At 44.4% G+C, this 18,515-nt stretch overlaps 1 protein-coding gene across 2 annotated transcripts in view; it reads right to left on the reverse strand.

The window, feature by feature from the left end:
* ABTB3 (ankyrin repeat and BTB domain containing 3) overlaps positions 1–18,515 on the reverse strand; it is a 215,700-nt gene that overhangs the window by 162,746 nt on the left and 34,439 nt on the right. The gene's annotated exons all lie outside the window — the stretch shown is intronic.

The following is an 18,515-nucleotide window of genomic DNA, read 5'->3' on the forward strand; positions in this document are numbered from 1 at the left end:
GTCTGACTTTGGTCCATATTCTGGTCGCCGCCCACCACACACGCAGCCGCCACACCACCACCACAGGCTTGCGATTGGATGATTTGCTTAATCATTCATTGGCAGCCTTGGGTGCGGGGGAGAAATCATTCGATGGTTGGCTACCATCGAATGATTTCTTCAGTGCTCGCAGATCTGAGACACCTCTATGGTGTCTCTGATCTGCGGGCGCCCTGTGTGAGGACAGGGTGGGCAGCTGACATCCGCTGATGTCAGCTGCCCGCCCTCGCACCGCCATCATCGGGGAATTACCATGTAAACACCCAGCATTCTCATAGGAATGCCCATGAAACACTGGGCCTTCCCATAGGCAAATTCCCCGGCCTGGCTCCCCACCATGCCCCCCCGCCTGGGCTTCTGTGTGCGAGCGCTGTGGGCACTCACACACAGCGGCTGCACCTGTGCATAAAAACCTATGCTCAGTAGCAAACAATCGGTCCCCGTGCAAACACGCAGGGGACCAACTGAATTTGAATCTAGAACTCTCTGCACATGTTACTTCTGCCCCACATTGCAGCCTTGCTAACAGATTTTAAGTAGTACCTTAAGGCCCATACACACTGGGGGACTTTGAGCTGAAAGCCGCTCAAAACAGCAGGTTTGAGCGGCTTTCAGCTCAAAGCCGCCCAGTGTGTATGCCCCGGAGATGAGCAGTGAGCGCTGCTGCGCGCTTCCGCATCATCGCCGGGAAAGCCGCTCATCTACTGGTAATACCAGCAGATGAGCGGCGTTGAGGACAGCTTTGCATAGCTCTGCGCTATGCAATGCTATCCTCCCCCCTCTGTCGGCGCCGGGCAGGGGGAAAGCCGCTCAGTGTGTATCCACTGAGCGGCATTCCCCGCAGCGATGATTGACATCATCGCTGTCCATACACGCTGGGCATAGTCGCCCAGTATGTATGGAACTTAAGTCCCAATTAATGTTCAGTGAGGTCTGATGCCATTTCAAAGCTTCAAGTGCTAGCGCGGCATAGAAGGGATATTTTTGTAATGCTTAAAAGGAATTGGGCAGCCTATCACTTTTAGAAATGTTAGACACACACACCTGGGTGTTTAGTCACCTCCACGTTGACAAAGACATGGACCCCAAAGGGAACCAGACACGCAACTTACTGGCAGTGTAATGATTTAGAATGCCGGTGGATAAGCTGTGCTGGCGTAGACCTCCAAACCATCCAGATCATACAAAGGTGCATTGTGGGGCCAAAACATTTCGCAATTTCTAAACATCTTCCAATAAGTGCTAAATTCACTTTATCTAACTTTTGGCTCATTCTTAACTTGCTGCCTTTGCAAGACCGTAGGGTGACTTCAGCAACAGTTTCAAAACAACATGAATAATCTGTATGCCGTAGAACAGCATCACCATAAGTGTTTGGCTGGGATCAGTACACTTGGCCACTGTAATGAAATACATGTCTGCTCGAAAATATCAGATGCCAAATAATTAAGGGTAAAGATTGGAGCGGAGAATTGATTTCACACAGAAAAGCCAAAATGCGTGCAGGCCGGAATCTGCCACGTTGATCAATGTTTTTAACTCATGTGACATTTAAATGCTTTTAGTTGATTGCATAAAAAGCTAATCTCTTTCTTTTCTGGTCTTCAAACGACTGACGCAAATGCAGCATTACATCTTCTACAGTCCACGGAAGAAAAGTTATAAACCGTCATCTGACAGGATTACATGAACTCACACATGAACTAGATAAAGAAACAAGTAGAGATAGCGCTAGGAACAACCAGACATTAATAATAATGATAAAAGCCAGTGAAATTGGATTGTAATCAATATACCATTTATATTAATTAAATAAATATACATAAAAATAACGATGACATATTTAATAAGTACATAATTATGTACCGGCCGATACAGCAAAAAATATTTTAAAATTTAAGAATGAAAAATTGAAAAAGTATATAAAAACTGTAAGTGCAAAAAAAAAAAAAGGGGGGGGGGGGGGGTTTAATTTCTGGCTAGAAAGCCTAAATGGTAGTCCACTGAAGTTCTATTGTTCAGATCACACTTGATCTTTGAGAAAGCCGCCGACAGATGAAGGCGGGGAAACGCGTCAGTCCTGATTGCGCTAGCATCCATCCAACGCCGACCGGCACACGGAAGTCTGGACTTTAAAACCAGGTTATGGTCCCTTAATATCAAGGTACTCTGGCATTTATTAGTCCACTGCAGCCATTATTTTAGTATTACTTCAACTTAAATGGCTATATACTGAACAACTACCAACTACTGGCTCACCACTAACTGAACAATTGAACTACCATGGTGGACTACCATTTAGGCTTTCTAGCCAGAAATGAAAACCATCCCTTTTTTTTTGCATTTTACAGTTTTTATATACTTTTTTCATTTTTCATTCTTAAATTTTTATCTATTTTTTGCTGTATCGGCCGGTACATAATGATGTACTTATTAAATATGTCATTCTTATTTTTATGTATATTTATTTAATTAATACAAATGGTATATTGATTACAATCCAATTTCACTGGCTTTTAGCATTATTATTAATGTCTGGTTGTTCCTAGCGCGATCTCTACTTGTTTCTTTATCTTGTTTACTGGGATTGGTAATCCCGCCTAGCTAGCAGCTGGAACACTACAGATCAAGAAAATATTGAAATTATTAATTTATTTGCCTACTGTTTCATCAGAAGTATATTAACAAATAATCATATTTATCAAAGGTTGAGCTAATAGTTATCAATGCCAAAAATGTGTGAAAATTACATTATCTAATATTAATATGATTGGGACCAAAGCATTAAGGGGATTATTCTGGTTCACTCGGAAAGGTACAATCACTCTCTAATGGACAAAACGATATGCACTGCAGGTGGGGCAAATGTAACATGTGCAGAGAGAGTTAGATTTGGGTGCGGTTTGTACTTCAAATCCATATCTATATTGCAGTTTAAAAATAAAGCAGCCAGTATTTACCCTGCACAGAAACAATAAAACACCCAATATCCCCCCCCCCTTGTTTAACTATTCATTTTTATCAAAAATCTCAACCAAAAGCTTGTCTTACACCGACAAAGTCCTCTTTCTTAATCAATTTTAAACCAATGGAAATGTAAGAAAAAAAACAACCCCAAATATGATGGTGGCTTTATCAAGAAAGAAGACTCCAATCATTTGGAAAATAATTGTCGATGTCTGGATTTCCCATGGCCAGAAATATAGCTATTTTGGGAACATTGGTCAATTAAAGTTCACCTTTAAAAATGTTTTGGGTATAAATTCTAGTGGATTAAAAATGTGCTGTTATTTATAGAGGAACCACTTGGTTGGCACAGTAGCGACTCTTTAGCCTACATGCAACCATTGCCCATAATGCTACTAGCCAGAGTAGTCTGGAAACATCCAGGTTGGCTGTTTTGCCCTCTGGGTGGTCTCATAGAAAGAGGCACAATTTTTTTTTAAAGATCATAAGCAGACCCCTTACACTCGTAATTCCCATGGTATAGCCCATAAACAATTAGTCCAGCTGTTCAGCAAAGGAGTCGATTGGAAAATTTACAAGAGATTCCACGCACATTTATTTACTTCTTTTAAGCAGATAATGTGTTTTTGTTATTACAGGACCAACGCTATAAAATTTCTTGTAGCCTGGGGGCTGAAATGCCTAAGTGGTGATCTAAGTCAAAGATAATAGTGCTCTTAAATGATAAATAGCTGAAATATAAAAAACTTCAATGCTGTGATGTGTTTAAAGAGAAAGTAAAAGCAATAACAATGAATATCGTCAATAATAAAAAGTTGCATACATTTTCATAATCATTATTTCTATTAACTTCCAGTGTAACACATTTGATAAATTCCAAATTGTCCCATTTCTGCATGCACATTCCAATGTAAGAAACGCGTTGGCTTCTGCATGCACAGTCGTATGAAAAAAGGCGTTGGCTTCTGTATACACAGAATGTCCAATGTAAGAAACGCGTTGGGTTCTGCAGGCACAGTTGTATGTAAAACAGGTGTTGGTTTCTGTATACACAGAATGTCCAATGTAAGAAACGCGTTGGGTTCTTCAGGCACAGTTGTATGTAAAACAGGTGTTGGTTTCTGTATACACAGAATGTCCAATGTAAGAAAGTGTTGGTTTCTCCATCACAATCCAATGTAAGAAAGCGTTGATTTCTGGATGCACATTCCAATGAAATAAATGCGTTGGGTTGACTGGTAGTCTGTTTAAAAATCTATATTTTGAATGAAAACATTGGTGTCTTATGTGAAATATAAAAATAAATCGTTAGAAAATGTAATGGTAGGAAACATGAGTCACTGCTGATGAGGTGAAAAACAGCAAACAATGGCCTCGGCCAATGATGTTTTATAAAGCATCGATGTTCAGTGGACATCTCTACATTATTAAAGTATTACATTTTTCTTTTTGCACCTCACAAGAAAGAAGAAGAGTTTATGTAGAACAGAAGAACTTAGACAAAGGTAAATTGTTATTACAGGGAACAATGACCTAATAAAACGAGGTGTCACTATTTATTAACAAGATGGCAACATTAGAGCCAATTTGCCATGCGATGCAGAAGTCTACTGGAAGAATCAGACAAAGACGTCTATATTTAAAAAATTGAGAAACCTAAAAAACTAAAAAATATAGGAGGACTCTAAAATAAATAAGGGTTAGATTTTATTAAGCTCGGTGAAGTGATAAACTGTCTGGTTTTTAATACCCGCCAATCAGTTCCTACCTGTGAAGTTACAGGCTTGATTTGAAATATGACAGGTAGGAGCTGATTGGCCAGTGATAAAAACCAGACAGTTTATCACTTCACCGAGCTTGATAAATCTACCCCTAAGTTAGCTACACATATGTATACATTTATTTTTGAATGGAGTTACATTTTTTGTTGAAGTTTGGAAGTAGTGAAGTTATTTGCTCCTAAAGGCATTGGAATGCCATAGTTAAACAATAAACTGAAAGTCAGATTTAAAAGATATATATTGTCATCGATACTGAACCCATGGTGGTAGAGGCCAAAGTTCAAAAGTTAAACATTACCTGGTGCTAAGTCTTTCTTGATGTGATGGATGTAATCACTTGTGTCTACATAGCTAACACGTTATACAGAACAGAGGCACCTTCTGTTGTCTAAAAAAATCTGCTCAAAGATGGTCTTTTTCTTTGAAGCATCCTACGTATTTGTTGGACAACAGCTTGCATTATACCGATATGAAGGCCATTTGTATAGTTACAAATAAAGTTCCTTTGTAGAGGTTCAGAATACAATATACGTGCAATAGCATGTTTTTCACAACTCTGCAGAGCGAGGCTGTGATTTATTCTCTACAGCAGGTATTCCCAACCTCGGCCCCCACAGCCCACTAACAGGGCAGGTTTTAGTGATACCCAGACTGCTGACTCTACTGGCTGAGAAAGTTGGAAGATAAAGAAGGACAACCTTTCTACTGGTTCAGTGGAGTAGATGTATGAAGCAGTGATAAGGGAGGAGATGTGAGCCAGAGGAGAAGTGGTCCATGGCAACCATTGAGGTTGCCGACAGTCATTTACCCGACGTCGGAATCCCGACTGTCAAAACGCAGACAGCCGGGTGCCCGACGGCCACCCGCTATTTTTTCCTCATGGGTGTCCACGACCCCCATAGAGGGAGAATAGAATAGGTGCCTCGTGTAGGGAGTCACCGTGCCTGCAGCGTGGCGAGCGAGCCTGCAAGGGGCTTTTTTGCGCTCGCCATGCTGTCTGAGTACGGGCAGTTGGGATCCCAATGTCGGGCTAATGACTGTCGGGATTCCGAATGTCGGAGCCCCATACCACACCCACATTGATTGGTTGCCATGAGGCACTTCTCCTCTGGCTCACATCTCCTCCCTTATCACTGCTTCATACATCTGTGGTACGCGGAGCCGGGGGCTTCAGGTTCTTGGTTTCCAGGGGAAAAGGGCTCTGGAGAAAAGGACAGACTACAAATGCAATACAACACTCCTTTTATTTTCTACAACAAACGGATAAGGTGCAATCTTCTAGAAATGTTTTACCGCACCTGTCAATGGTACAAGGGGAGGAGAGTATTGCACAACACATATCGGTGAATGCAAAGAAAGGAAATGCTTTACAACATTCAACAACAATACAAGAAAAAGAAATGTTTTACAGTACTTCTCAGCAATACAAGAGAGGAAATGTTTTACGATATTCATCAACAATGCAAATCACATTTAAAGCGGATCAGTAGTCTGGGTCCCAGTACGGTAGGGCCTTCCTACGGATCAGTAGCCCGGGGTTCTTGAGGCAGGCCTTCCTACGGATAAGTAGCCTGCATGGGCGGGGGTTACTTCTCGGTGGGGGTTTCTCACCCAGAAGCACTGAAGTGAGGTGCAATGGGTTCTTTCTGAATGGGCTATACGGCCAAGCTGGGGAAAGGCAGGGGATCCCTTCTGATGCAGGCCCATGAACTCCGGCCACTGATCCTCTGCTGGGGGTACAGTGGGGGGTGACACCCCCTTGGTGACAATTAGGCCAGACTCTAAGCACCTTACTGGGCCCTTCACTTGGCCGGCTACTGCTGTCTCCCCTTATCTCTATGGAGCACTTCACAGGTGCACTATTAAGGGCGCCAGGTCCCAAACTCACATTTTCTGTAGGGCAGATCTCCGGGTCTGGGGAGCTCCTCTCGTGGGGGACTACTCCTACTTCTCTTTCACTGGCCTTGGCCTGGTCAGGCTGCACTCTCTCCCTTCTGGCACTGAGGGGGTGTTGCACCACTGGGGTTTGGGCCACTTGGGCTGACTTACAGTTTAGCGGGTGGTCGTGTGGGGAGAGCACAGCTCCTTCAATTGCCGTGTCTTGCCGGGCTACACTGGCCGCGCTGCTGCAGCGGCTCCAGGCCGTCTCTGTGTCCACCCGCCGGCTGCAGGGATGATGATGGCGCTGGGATGCGCTCTGCTCCTCTTCTACGGGCGCAGCCTCTCTCCGGACCCCCGGGCGGTGTTCACGCGCCTCTCGGTGACCTCTCTCACCCCTCCTCTGCCCGACTCTGCTCTCCCCGATCATCCGTTCCTGCCAGCTTCCTCCTCGCGCGCCCTGGTCACCTCTCACCTTCCTCTTCCGGCCTCTCTGCCTCGGCGCTCTGCGAGAGATTAACCCCTGCTCTGCTGGTGGGTTAATCCTCGCTAGTTCCATTAGTGGAACCCGCGGCAGGGTACCACACATCTACCCCTGAATTTCATATTGTAGAGAATCACCTTCCCTGCTAACATGGTAACACGATAAACAGTAAATTTATGAACAACAGCAGGAGAGCAGGAAAATGCCAGTGATATAACTACTGCTTCTGGTACCCAGTATAAATAAAAAAATCCACCCACTAAAAAATTCTGGTTGAATTCTTATTTTACTTCACAAAATAAATTACCCCCCCCCGATTAAGGGTTCCGGGTGCCCAAGGCTAATACACATGTATACACCTTGTAATGATGCTAATGCACGTGTATAGGCACTCAGGGACTCAGCATTCATACTGCCCATGTGCATGTAATGAAGGTCATACAACTGGGACGTATGATCTAATGCTTGTGGTGTGTGAAGGAGACTTTGGCTTTAGCCTGCCCAGTTGGCTCTGCAGCACAATATACATAAAGTAATGGTTCCATCAGTAAGTTACATTGGCACAGCCATCTGGCAGTCACCTTAAGAACTTCACGCCCCATAGTACTTAGTAGTACATAGTAGGGATGGCCATCGTTGCCATTGCCATCGATGGTTGCCATCAATGGCAATTCTGCAACTGGCCATCGATAGTGCTTAACTATGCAATGGATGACCATCGATATTTTTACATATCGATGGTCATCCATTGTATTTGATTGATTGGCCTGTGGGTCTGTCTTCTCAATGGCTGGGGGGTAGACCTGGAGGATTTAGTAGCCAGTTACACAGATTACATCCCTAGTACATAGTACTACGGGATGGGATATGGCTAACAAGCATGGAATACATTTGGGCTTGTCACTAGGCTGTCATCTGCAAGAAGCGACCACCCCACCACACAATCCTGGTGCCCTAGGCTGCAGCCTAATCATCCTATTGGTTTATCAGGCACTGTGAACACCACTGGCACGCACACACACACACACACACTGCTATGGAATAACATTCAAACAAATTGGACACAGAACTATGCAAATAATAGATGTTATTAGCCCTGAATCACAAAGCTCAGCCCTTTCAAAATTCTTTCAATGATTCTAGAACCATAGCCCCATACACAGTAAGCGATATTACAAACAATATTGTTGATTTTGGCCCTTCTAAGCGATATCGTTGTAATATTGCCCAGTGTGTACGCTGAATATTGTTAATGATGCACGCTCCTACGTATTGTTCATGATGTCCTCCATTGTCTGAACATACAGGCCCATTTTGAATACATCACCAAAGACTGTATGTATGGAGCAGGGACCTTATGACATCACTAAATTATATCATTGACATTAGGGATGCTAATCCCGGGGCATTTTTTCAATCCCGGAATTCGGGATTGAAAAAGGCCCAGTCCCGGGAATCCCGGGATCCCGGGATTGGCTTCCCTAATGCAAAAACCCGCCCCGGCCACCGGCATATTTACTTACAGGTGCGGTGCGGCCGGGCGGATGCAGCCTGGGTGGGTGGGATGATGCAGCCTGGGCGGGTGATGGTACGGGGGTCAGCCTCGGTGGGTGGGCGGTCTCGGAGGCGGCGGGAGGTCAGCGCGGAGTCAGTCATGCTGCTGTGTGGCCTGCGCAGCGTGACCTCTAACGTCGTCACGCTGCGCAAAGCCGCACTGCCCGGGATGGGAAATCCTGGCGTTTTAGGGGCCAAATCCCGGGATCCCGCCGATCCCGATCCCGGGATTGGCCACCCTAATTGACATTAACGTTCAGTGGGTATGAACTATACAGTTTGTCCGGGAGTTCAAGAGAAATTGTTGCCAATATCGTTCGGAAATTATATTGTCTAGTATGTATGGGGCTTTAACCTCCAGTTCTTAACCGAGCCTGACGCCTGCAGCACTATGCACATGGGACTACTCTGTTCATCCAACCTCTCCCTTCCAGCCAACTGATGCAGTTACTCTTCACTGCAAATACACATACCTAAAAATGAATGCCATTGTCACCAGTGGTACCCAGGACACTTAACTCCTAGGTCCCACCTTAGTTACACCACTGCAGAAGGTAATGAAGACACATAGCACTGTATCTCTCTGTGCTGCATCAGTCTAAATGCTTGTACAGATCAATGATCCCTTTTCAAAGCTCACCCGAGAAGCGTTTTGACTTCTGCCCTGTACGCTGCCTGTTCCACATTACACAGACCCAATGCGGGGGCCTTGCAGACATACTACTTGTGATCATGTTCACTTATTACGAGGATCCTGTGAGACATTTCTATCTGAGGTTACACAGTTCATACAGAGGCTACTGTATGATAATAAACCCCTATATAGCTCCCTTATAGACCAGCTATAGAAATACATATATGATTATACGGGTGACAGGGTTGACGTCACAAACGACCACATTGGAATTGTGCTGTGTTAGGGTATGACATTAAGCCTAACCATAAGCATACATAACGCCACGCTCATCACCACACTGCGGTTCTAAGGACAGTCAGCATAGCACAGGCCAGTACCTCGTACCTCACATGCATGTCCTGCGCTCTAGGCAGTTAGGGGATGCCGAGAGATCCAAAGGAACGCGACTGAAAGTTTCAAAGTAAAGTCAATAAAGTGTTTTTAAGGGTTAAAGATTCCAGACAAAGGGCCTGATTCAGACCTGTACGCTAGGCTGCGTATACTTGCAGCATAGCCCGCTGCCCTGCCAAACACCCCCGGGTGTGGATCAGTTGTGGTCACCAGCAAGTTGCTAGACAGTCATCAGGTCGACACCATTAGGTCGACATGCATTTAGGTCGACATGTGTCTATGTCGACATGCAGGAAGGTAGACATGAGTCTAGGTCGACATGGGTTAGGTCAAAAGGGTCATAAGGTCGACAGGGTCATTAGGTCCACATGGGTTAGGTTGGCATGGGGTTTTTCACAGTTTTTTTACCCGAATGTCAACACAGTCGACATGGACATAGGTTAAAGTGCACCGCGTCATCTCGCATGGCTCACTGCGCTTGCCATGCTTCGGGCTCGAATTTTATTCTCCCTCCATGCCCTAGTGGATGGTAGGCCATGAAATACCTCCTGTCAGCACATGTCGGCTCAAAAAACAGTCAACCTTTTGACTGTCGACCTAATGACCCTGTTGACCTAATGACCCTGTTGACCTAGACTCATGTCGACCTTCCTGCATGTCTACCTAGACACATGTTGACCTAAATGCATGTCGACCTAATGACTCTCTAACAACTTGCTGGTGACCCAATGACCGTCTCGCCCTTCGGCCGCATTCTAGAACACATCCACTAACATGCGGCTGAAGGGGAGAGAAATTATTTGAAGGTTGCCGACCAGCAAATGATTTTCTCCATTTCGGAAAGAAAAGTCAGTTTAAAACGATGATCGTCAAAAGGGGGCGGGCACTGATGCCATGTGACGTCAGGAGGAAGCACAGAGCAAGCTGAAAATATGCAGTATGATAAATAACATACATGGTCATTAGAACATTGTCCTCTGACTGGATAGGAATTTTCACATATGTTCACAACATATCTGAGTACAATGTAATACTTTTTGATTTATGGACTGAAACCCAGAAGCGCTTAGCTTGGAGCATTTTAAGACACTGAAATAATCGTATGCAGCTACAAACCAATAAAAATCAGATGGCAGCTAAATCTGTGCAACTGGCTACTAAATCCTCCTGGTCTACCCCCCAGCCATTGAGTAGACAGCCCTACTCTGTTCAGGTGACGTCACATGACATGAACGACTTCTGGTCACATGTTCTGGTCAAATATTTTCTCATCGTTCAAAGTCATTTTTAAAACTTGTCATCCGTTTCAGCTTGTGAGCAATTAGGAAACGCACCACAATGCTGGAGAGAAGATTTATAGTCTCAGATTCACTAATCTGCTGCATCACTGTCATTCTGAAAGGGTAATTACCATCAGAGGGTGATGTCAGACAAATATTGTATTTAAGTAATCCTGGATCTGCCTGAATCACACGTAACTGCATAGGGAACAATGCTCGTTTTCTTACGCCAAATGGATGATGTGTTTGTTCCAACTAGTTTCAATGAAAGGCTCTGCTGCTTATACCATACCTCCCAACATGACCCATTCCAGGAGGGACATAATGCTCTGTTCCCAGACGTACCTCTTCATCTAGAATCGCCATAACCTGTTGAAAGTTATTAATGGGAACAGAGTTTCAACACACTGGATGACCAACATTACTTAAGGGGGAAGTCCAGTATAAAAATATGTTGTCCGTACTGGTATGGCATACCTGCCAACTTTAGTCCTGTTAGACTTGGGACCTACTGCATCAAAAGCGTGATGGGCCAGAAAAGGGGAGGAGCCCAATGGAGAGGGAGTGGCCTCTGGTGGAGGGGAGTGTCTAGCAATGCAACACCCTTTTCCACCATGTTTGGGCCCTGAGCAGCTGGGCAGCCTCCTGCTCCCCTCCCCGCCATAGTAGATGCTATGCACATCTATTCAGTGATGACTATAGATTGTAAGCCTGCGAGCAGGGCCCTCCTACCTCTATGTCAGTTTGTTACTACCCACTTTGTTATATCACTGTTCCCTATTGTAAAGCTGCGCAATATTAGAAACTAAATAACTAAATAAATTAATAAATAAAATGACCGGCTGCTCCACTTCGTTGATCACTGCCTCTCCCAAATGTACTCCCCTCCCCGCCCCCGGGACACTGTAAACAGTGGGACGAACAGCGGGACAGTGTCAAATTAGCAGGACTGTCCTGCTGTAATCAAGATAGTTGGGAGGTATGGAATGGGTCATGTTGGGATGCTTTCTATTGTTGTTGTTTTTAAATATATCTGCAGGTGGAAAATATTTACAATGTGCACCGATTTAAATTTGAGATGGGCGTGTCTAAGCTGAAATCTGAATTGCAGGGTAAAAATAAAGTGGCCTAGCATGTGTGGGCTACATGCAAAAGCAGTCAGAATTTACCCTGCATGCAAAAATGTATATATATATATATATATATATATATATATATATATATATATTACACACATATATATATATATACACATACAGTATATGAATTATTTGCTTTGTAACATATGCTTTGTTTATTTTACTGTATGTTCATTCATTTGTTTTTATTTTGTCTTTTTGCTTTACATTTTACTGTTTTTTTTTACTCCACTTTATTAGAAGTCTTTAGCTTTTTTTAAAATTCTATACCAGGCTAAATAAACAAAAACCCACATTGTAGTCTGCATGAGAAAGTGAATTTAATATATACTATATTTAAACTTTATTATACTTAACAAACAAAAATGCCCATTAGTACTCATTTGAAGTTACCCTACAATTTTTACATTTCATACTGGCGGAAGTATGGTCTTAAGCTTCGTCCTTGATGGCGCTACAGCAGCAGACACCAAGGGAGTGGATGTCTTTTGCAATCAACGACTCCCAAAATAATACAATAAAACAAACACAGTGCAGATAAATATGGACCACCAGAAAATGCAGCTCAGTCCGTGTTCCGTGTTGCAGTCTGCTAGCTTGTGAATGGTCTCATATAGACCTGAGCTTACTATTGTTTTATAAAGCAGTTAAAATAGCTGGAAGATTTCAAATATGTGGGTTGCTCAGCATAGAATATTCTCTGAGTGTCCCCATCAAACGATTTGTGGTCTGGAGCCAAGTGACTTCAACAGCTTTAACATCTGGATGTCTGTTTGGTCTCTGGATGACTTTGGCAGTGGAAATGCTTTTGAAACCTGTGGAGGAACACTTGGAGGAGGAGGGCGAGGGTGAGGGAGAGGGGGGAGGGCTCATTAAACTGCCTAGAGTTTAGACATTTCTTATTTTGCAGAACAATGTATCATTCAGAATTGCAAATAATATCCAACCTGCATATTTCACAATGTATGCTGGGACAGGTCTAGAACAAAGACTATGTTCTCAATTCACTTCGCGGCCACGTTCTACAGTGCGATATAAAGGGAATAAAGAAAATATTGCAACGGCGATCCACGGAAGCCAGATCTACTTTTCTAGAGCATGAAAAGGCTTAAAATAACATGTGGGAAGGAATCACAGTTCATAGTTATTAAAAGACTTCAACAGTTCTAATGAAACTTTTAGAGGGAGAAAGAGACCATTAATAGTAGGCCGAGAATGAGTTTTCCAGCTGCACTATGACTGGGAGAATTTTTTTTTTTAAACTATAGGCAAAATAAAAATGTAAATTCCATGTAAGGGTACGTTTAGCTGTGATCACTATCACTAACCTTTTCCTTATTTTTCAGTAAGCAGTTAGTGCTCCTGTAGCCATGAACACAAAGTTCTGTGACTGTTTAAAGAGGATGAGCTGCACCAATGTCATTTGAGTGTCCCTTTGCTAATAATCAGCCCTATAGTCTTCCTTAAGTGATAGAGACCAGTTTGAGCGTCTCACTATTTGCAGAAGCTCCACTAACCCCTAAGTAAAGTTAAAATAGCTACAGAGGGGGAAAACAGGAGGAGTAATTAAAATGTGCAATTTCCATCCTGTTTTCAGTACACCCTCACTCGGGCAGCTGCTGGGCTGCCCCCTAGCCTCCGTCTCTGTGCAGTGAATAGATGCCACGCCGCATCCGTTCACCCTGGGACCACTGTTGTCTGCATTGCCGGGACTGCATGAGCCATGTCCTTAACATCCTGAATGCCCGCAGGGCAATGCGGTTGGGAGGTATCCGCATTCCCATCGCTATCAATGATGTCTAAACCTGCTCACTTTCCAGGTTGGATTGATCGGTCACTGTATACGGGGGAAGGGGGCGCATTTAAAATGAGGCCCGACCCGGGTTGACCCAGAAATAACCCAGGATTTCGAGTGGTATAAGCAAGCCAGATTTTCATTCCAACCAGTCAGATTGGAAAGATAATCTTAAAGTGTGTATCCAGCTAAACTCTATACAGCAATATAAAGATGGCCACGCCCCTTATCCTGCATTAGCCACTGAGAACCTGATACCCCACAGTATGATGTATAGCAGAAAACCTTACTCTATACAGCAGTGGTCTCCAACCTTTTTAGGGACGTGAGCTACTCGTGGCAAAATAAGCCACCCGAAGAGCTACAAAAATAAAAAAAAATAAAAAATTTGCCTAATGACCAAATAATGCCCTTTACACATTATGCTCCACACTATAATGCCCCTGACACATTATGCCACAGACACAATATACCACACACTGCAATGTCCAATATGCGGCATACATACCTCCCAACCCTGGAGGCAGAGGAGAAGGCCGCACACAAAATTAGAGGGCATGACCTACTATCATGGAACTCCTATGATGCCACATCCCGCATTTTTCTGCTATGGGGACATTGCCAGTGCTCTTACAGCTGCTGGTCATGCCCCAGCCTCTCTGAATAGATGCTGTGCCATATATACATATGCCACCAGCAGTGGCAGTTACACAATGCCACCAATACCCGCACTAATGCCATAAACATAATGCCCCCCCAGCAGTGCCAGATAAACAATGGCCGCCTGACTGTAGTGCTATTGTAAATAAATACTCTGGCGGTGCCAAAAAATAGGTGTAGCCACATGCAGTGCGGCCAATGAAAGTGGGTGTGTGATACACATATGCCCCCAATAGTGCAGTGCCAGATATACATACATGCCCCCAATTGTGCCAGGTATGCCCCCAATAGTGCCAGATACACATATGCCTCCAAAATAATGGCAGGTATGCCCCCAATAGTGCCAGGTATGACCCCAATAGTGCCAGGTATGACCCCAATAGTGCCAGGTATGCTCCCAATAGTGGCAGATACACATATGCCCCCAATATAGTGCCAGGTATGCCCCCAATAGTGCCAGATACACATATGCCTCCAATATAGTGCAGGTATGCCCCCAATAGTGCCAGATACAGATATGCCCCCTATAGTGGCAGGTATGCCCCCAATAGTGTCAGGTGTGCTCCCAATAGTGGCAGATACACATATGCCCCCAATATAGTGCCAGGTATGCCCCAATAGTGCCAGGTATGCCCCCAATAGTGGCAGATATACATATGCCCCCATGACGGGTTGCGACGGCAACAGCAGGGTGAAGTGGTGGCCACAGCGGGGTGAAGCAGCAGCCATAACGGAGTGAAGTGGCAGCCATAGCGGGGTGAAGGGCATGCACAGTCTACAGCACGCTGGCTCGATACAGGGCTCTACCGCATGTGCTCACTGTAGTGACCTCCAGCCGTGGAGGTACCTGCTTCAAACTGACCTCCAGGCCGCCGCCAAGCGAGCTACCACAAACACACCGGTATACAGCAATATAAATATGGCCAGGCCCCCTTATACTGCTTTAGCCACTGAGAATCTGATACCCTCACAGTATGATGTATAGCAGCAAACCGTACTCTATACAGCAATATAGATAGCCAGCCCCCTGCATTAGCCACTGAGAACCTGATACCCCCACAGTATGATGTATAGCAGCAAACCGTACTCTATACAGCAATAAAAGATAGCCACGCCCCCTGCATTAGCCACTGAGAACCTGATACCCCCACAGTATGATGTATAGCAGCAAACCGTACTCTATACAGCAATATAAAGATAGCCACGCCCCCTGCATTAGCCGCTGAGAACCTGATACCCCCACAGTATGATGTATAGCAGCAAACCGTACTCTATACAGCAATATAAAGATAGCCACGCCCCCTGAATTAGCCACTGAGAACCTGATACCCCCACAGTATGATGTATAGCAGCAAACCGTACTCTATACAGCAATAAAAGATAGCCAGCCCCCTGCATTAGCCGCTGAGAACCTGATACCCCCACAGTATGATGTATAGCAGCAAACCGTACTCTATACAGCAATAAAAGATAGCCACGCCCCCTGCATTAGCCGCTGAGAACCTGATACCCCCACAGTATGATGTATAGCAGCAAACCGTACTCTATACAGCAATATAAAGATGGCCACGCCCCCTGCATTAGCCGCTGAGAACCTGATACCCCCACAGTATGATGTATAGCAGAAAACCGTACTCTCTACAGCAATATAAAGATAGCCACGCCCCCTGCATTAGCCGCTGAGAACCTGATACCCCCACAGTATGATGTATAGCAGCAAACCGTACTCTATACAGCAATAAAAGATAGCCACGCCCCCTGCATTAGCCGCTGAGAACCTGATACCCCCACAGTATGATGTATAGCAGCAAACCGTACTCTATATAGCAATAAAAGATAGCCACGCCCCCTGCATTAGCCGCTGAGAACCTGATACCCCCACAGTATGATGTATAGCAGCAAACCGTACTCTATATAGCAATAAAAGATAGCCACGCCCCCTGCATTAGCCGCTGAGAACCTGATACCCCCACAGTATGATGTATAGCAGCAAACCGTACTCTATACAGCAATATAAAGAAACTCACGCCACATGTTGGCAGTTAATTGCATTCCGGCATCTATCATATGCAGAATAGATTGTTCCCTGTTAACAGTTAATCCGATTTTTACATTTATAATTCGCTTTCATCATTCAAGTCTGGTTTAGGGGTTTACCGGCATGATGAAGTACAAATTGCCTTTTATCATTTTTGTCTCCAGCCCAAAACACTTCTTAAAAACCTTTATGGATTTCGCAGAAAACGTTCCTTGCACCTTGGATAACGTTCGTTGAATCGGCATAATCTTTTTTTTTTTTTATACCAAAGTGTAATAATGAACAATCGCAGCGCCGACAAAGATTTTTCAATTTTGCTTCTTAAATGGTAATTCCACCTTGAAATAAAATCGCCAATAAAGCTAATATAAAACAAGAACGGTTTTCTTTCCTTATAACACAGTAAATACCTCTTTCATGCAATTCTATAAGACTCCTGTACAGCTGGCAGGTGGAGAGCGGCCTGCAGTGATATTTGGGCTATGCTCCATCACTATTATTACAACCACCAGACATTCATGCTTCGGGCCCTGATCATTAAGCAGTTTGTTACCATGTATCTGCCTTCTTTGGGGAGACACCCCCTGTATTTGGGGGAGTTCTCTAGACCTCCTCCTCCCACTGTTATAAAGCAGCTAAGTATGACAGGACATGACCCTCTGGTGCCCAAGTTCCCTGCTCTTATTTATTTTTGTGCCCTAATGTCCTTCTCCTGCTGTCATTTTGGGAATGCACCTTGATTGGCTCCGTAAGCAGCGCTCAACGGGCGCCAGCCATTCTCCCGCCAAAAGCAAGGTGCCCATGTGTGTTAGCATGGGGATGCCCAGCGTTTTTCTGGGCACACCCAGCATTTTCATGGGAACGCCGGTTGCCCGCCTCCATGTCGCCGCCCCCTGTGCAAGCGCATCGAATAGACAGAGACATCAGAGACATCAGTCCCCGGTGCAAACACTCCGGGGACCAAATTAACCAGAATCAGGCCCCTTGTGTTCATCACCACCTGTCTCTTATTGGTGGTTATTCAGACCTGAGCCCTGCGATTAGGCCTGCAAATTGATGTGCGCAGCTTGCAGTAATTATGGCGATCGGCTTGCACAGGGCAATGCTGCAATGTGCAAGCCTGCAGAAATATCGCAGCATTGCGAATATCAGAAAATCCTTTTCGTAACCGCCCACCATCTAATGATTTTTCCAGTGTGTGCGTAGCCCAGGACTTACTCAGCCACTGCAATAGAAATAGTCAGACCAGGGCTGGAGCTGATTTCAAACTCCTTCCCCTCAAATGCCTGGGTGCATTTTCCCTGACGCCACTAGAGAACATCCGGTTACGACTGGCAAACATTGGCCTCGCGCATGCGCATTATGATCCGTGCAATCAGATCTGAATAACCCCCATGGTTTCACCTATTCAAACAAAAGTCATTCAATAAAAGTCAGTTAAGACTTTCTCCCTTTCGGCTGCATTGAGGGGATGTGTCCTGGAGTTTGCAATGACATTTCTCAAAACAATGCCGTTCTATTCACTGCTGTTCCCGGGAGCAGTGTGAAAGTTCCAGGTATGTGTTAATAGTATAAAACAATATATTTTATTGCGATGACTGTAACACAAAGTAATTATTCCACATGGATAGGAACAGTCCAAATCTCAGCAGTAATTTTCCCCTCAAAATCATCTAAAGGAAAAATCTCACCGAGAGCGTGGACTGAGTATTTGAAGTGACAATGAAAATGAAATTGGGAAGAAAGAGGCTAACCTAGAACTCTTCAATAATTATTTTCCATATAACAGCTTTCTCTGTGATCTTTTATAAATGTAGCATACTAATTATGTAAGCTTTGGTCATGAAGAGATGTGATTTTTCCAGCCATTTTA

The sequence above is a fragment of the Crinia signifera genome, chromosome 4 (assembly GCF_055691185.1).
Source record: "Crinia signifera chromosome 4, ASM5569118v1, whole genome shotgun sequence".
In the NCBI taxonomy this organism is placed as follows: Eukaryota; Metazoa; Chordata; class Amphibia; order Anura; family Myobatrachidae; genus Crinia; species Crinia signifera.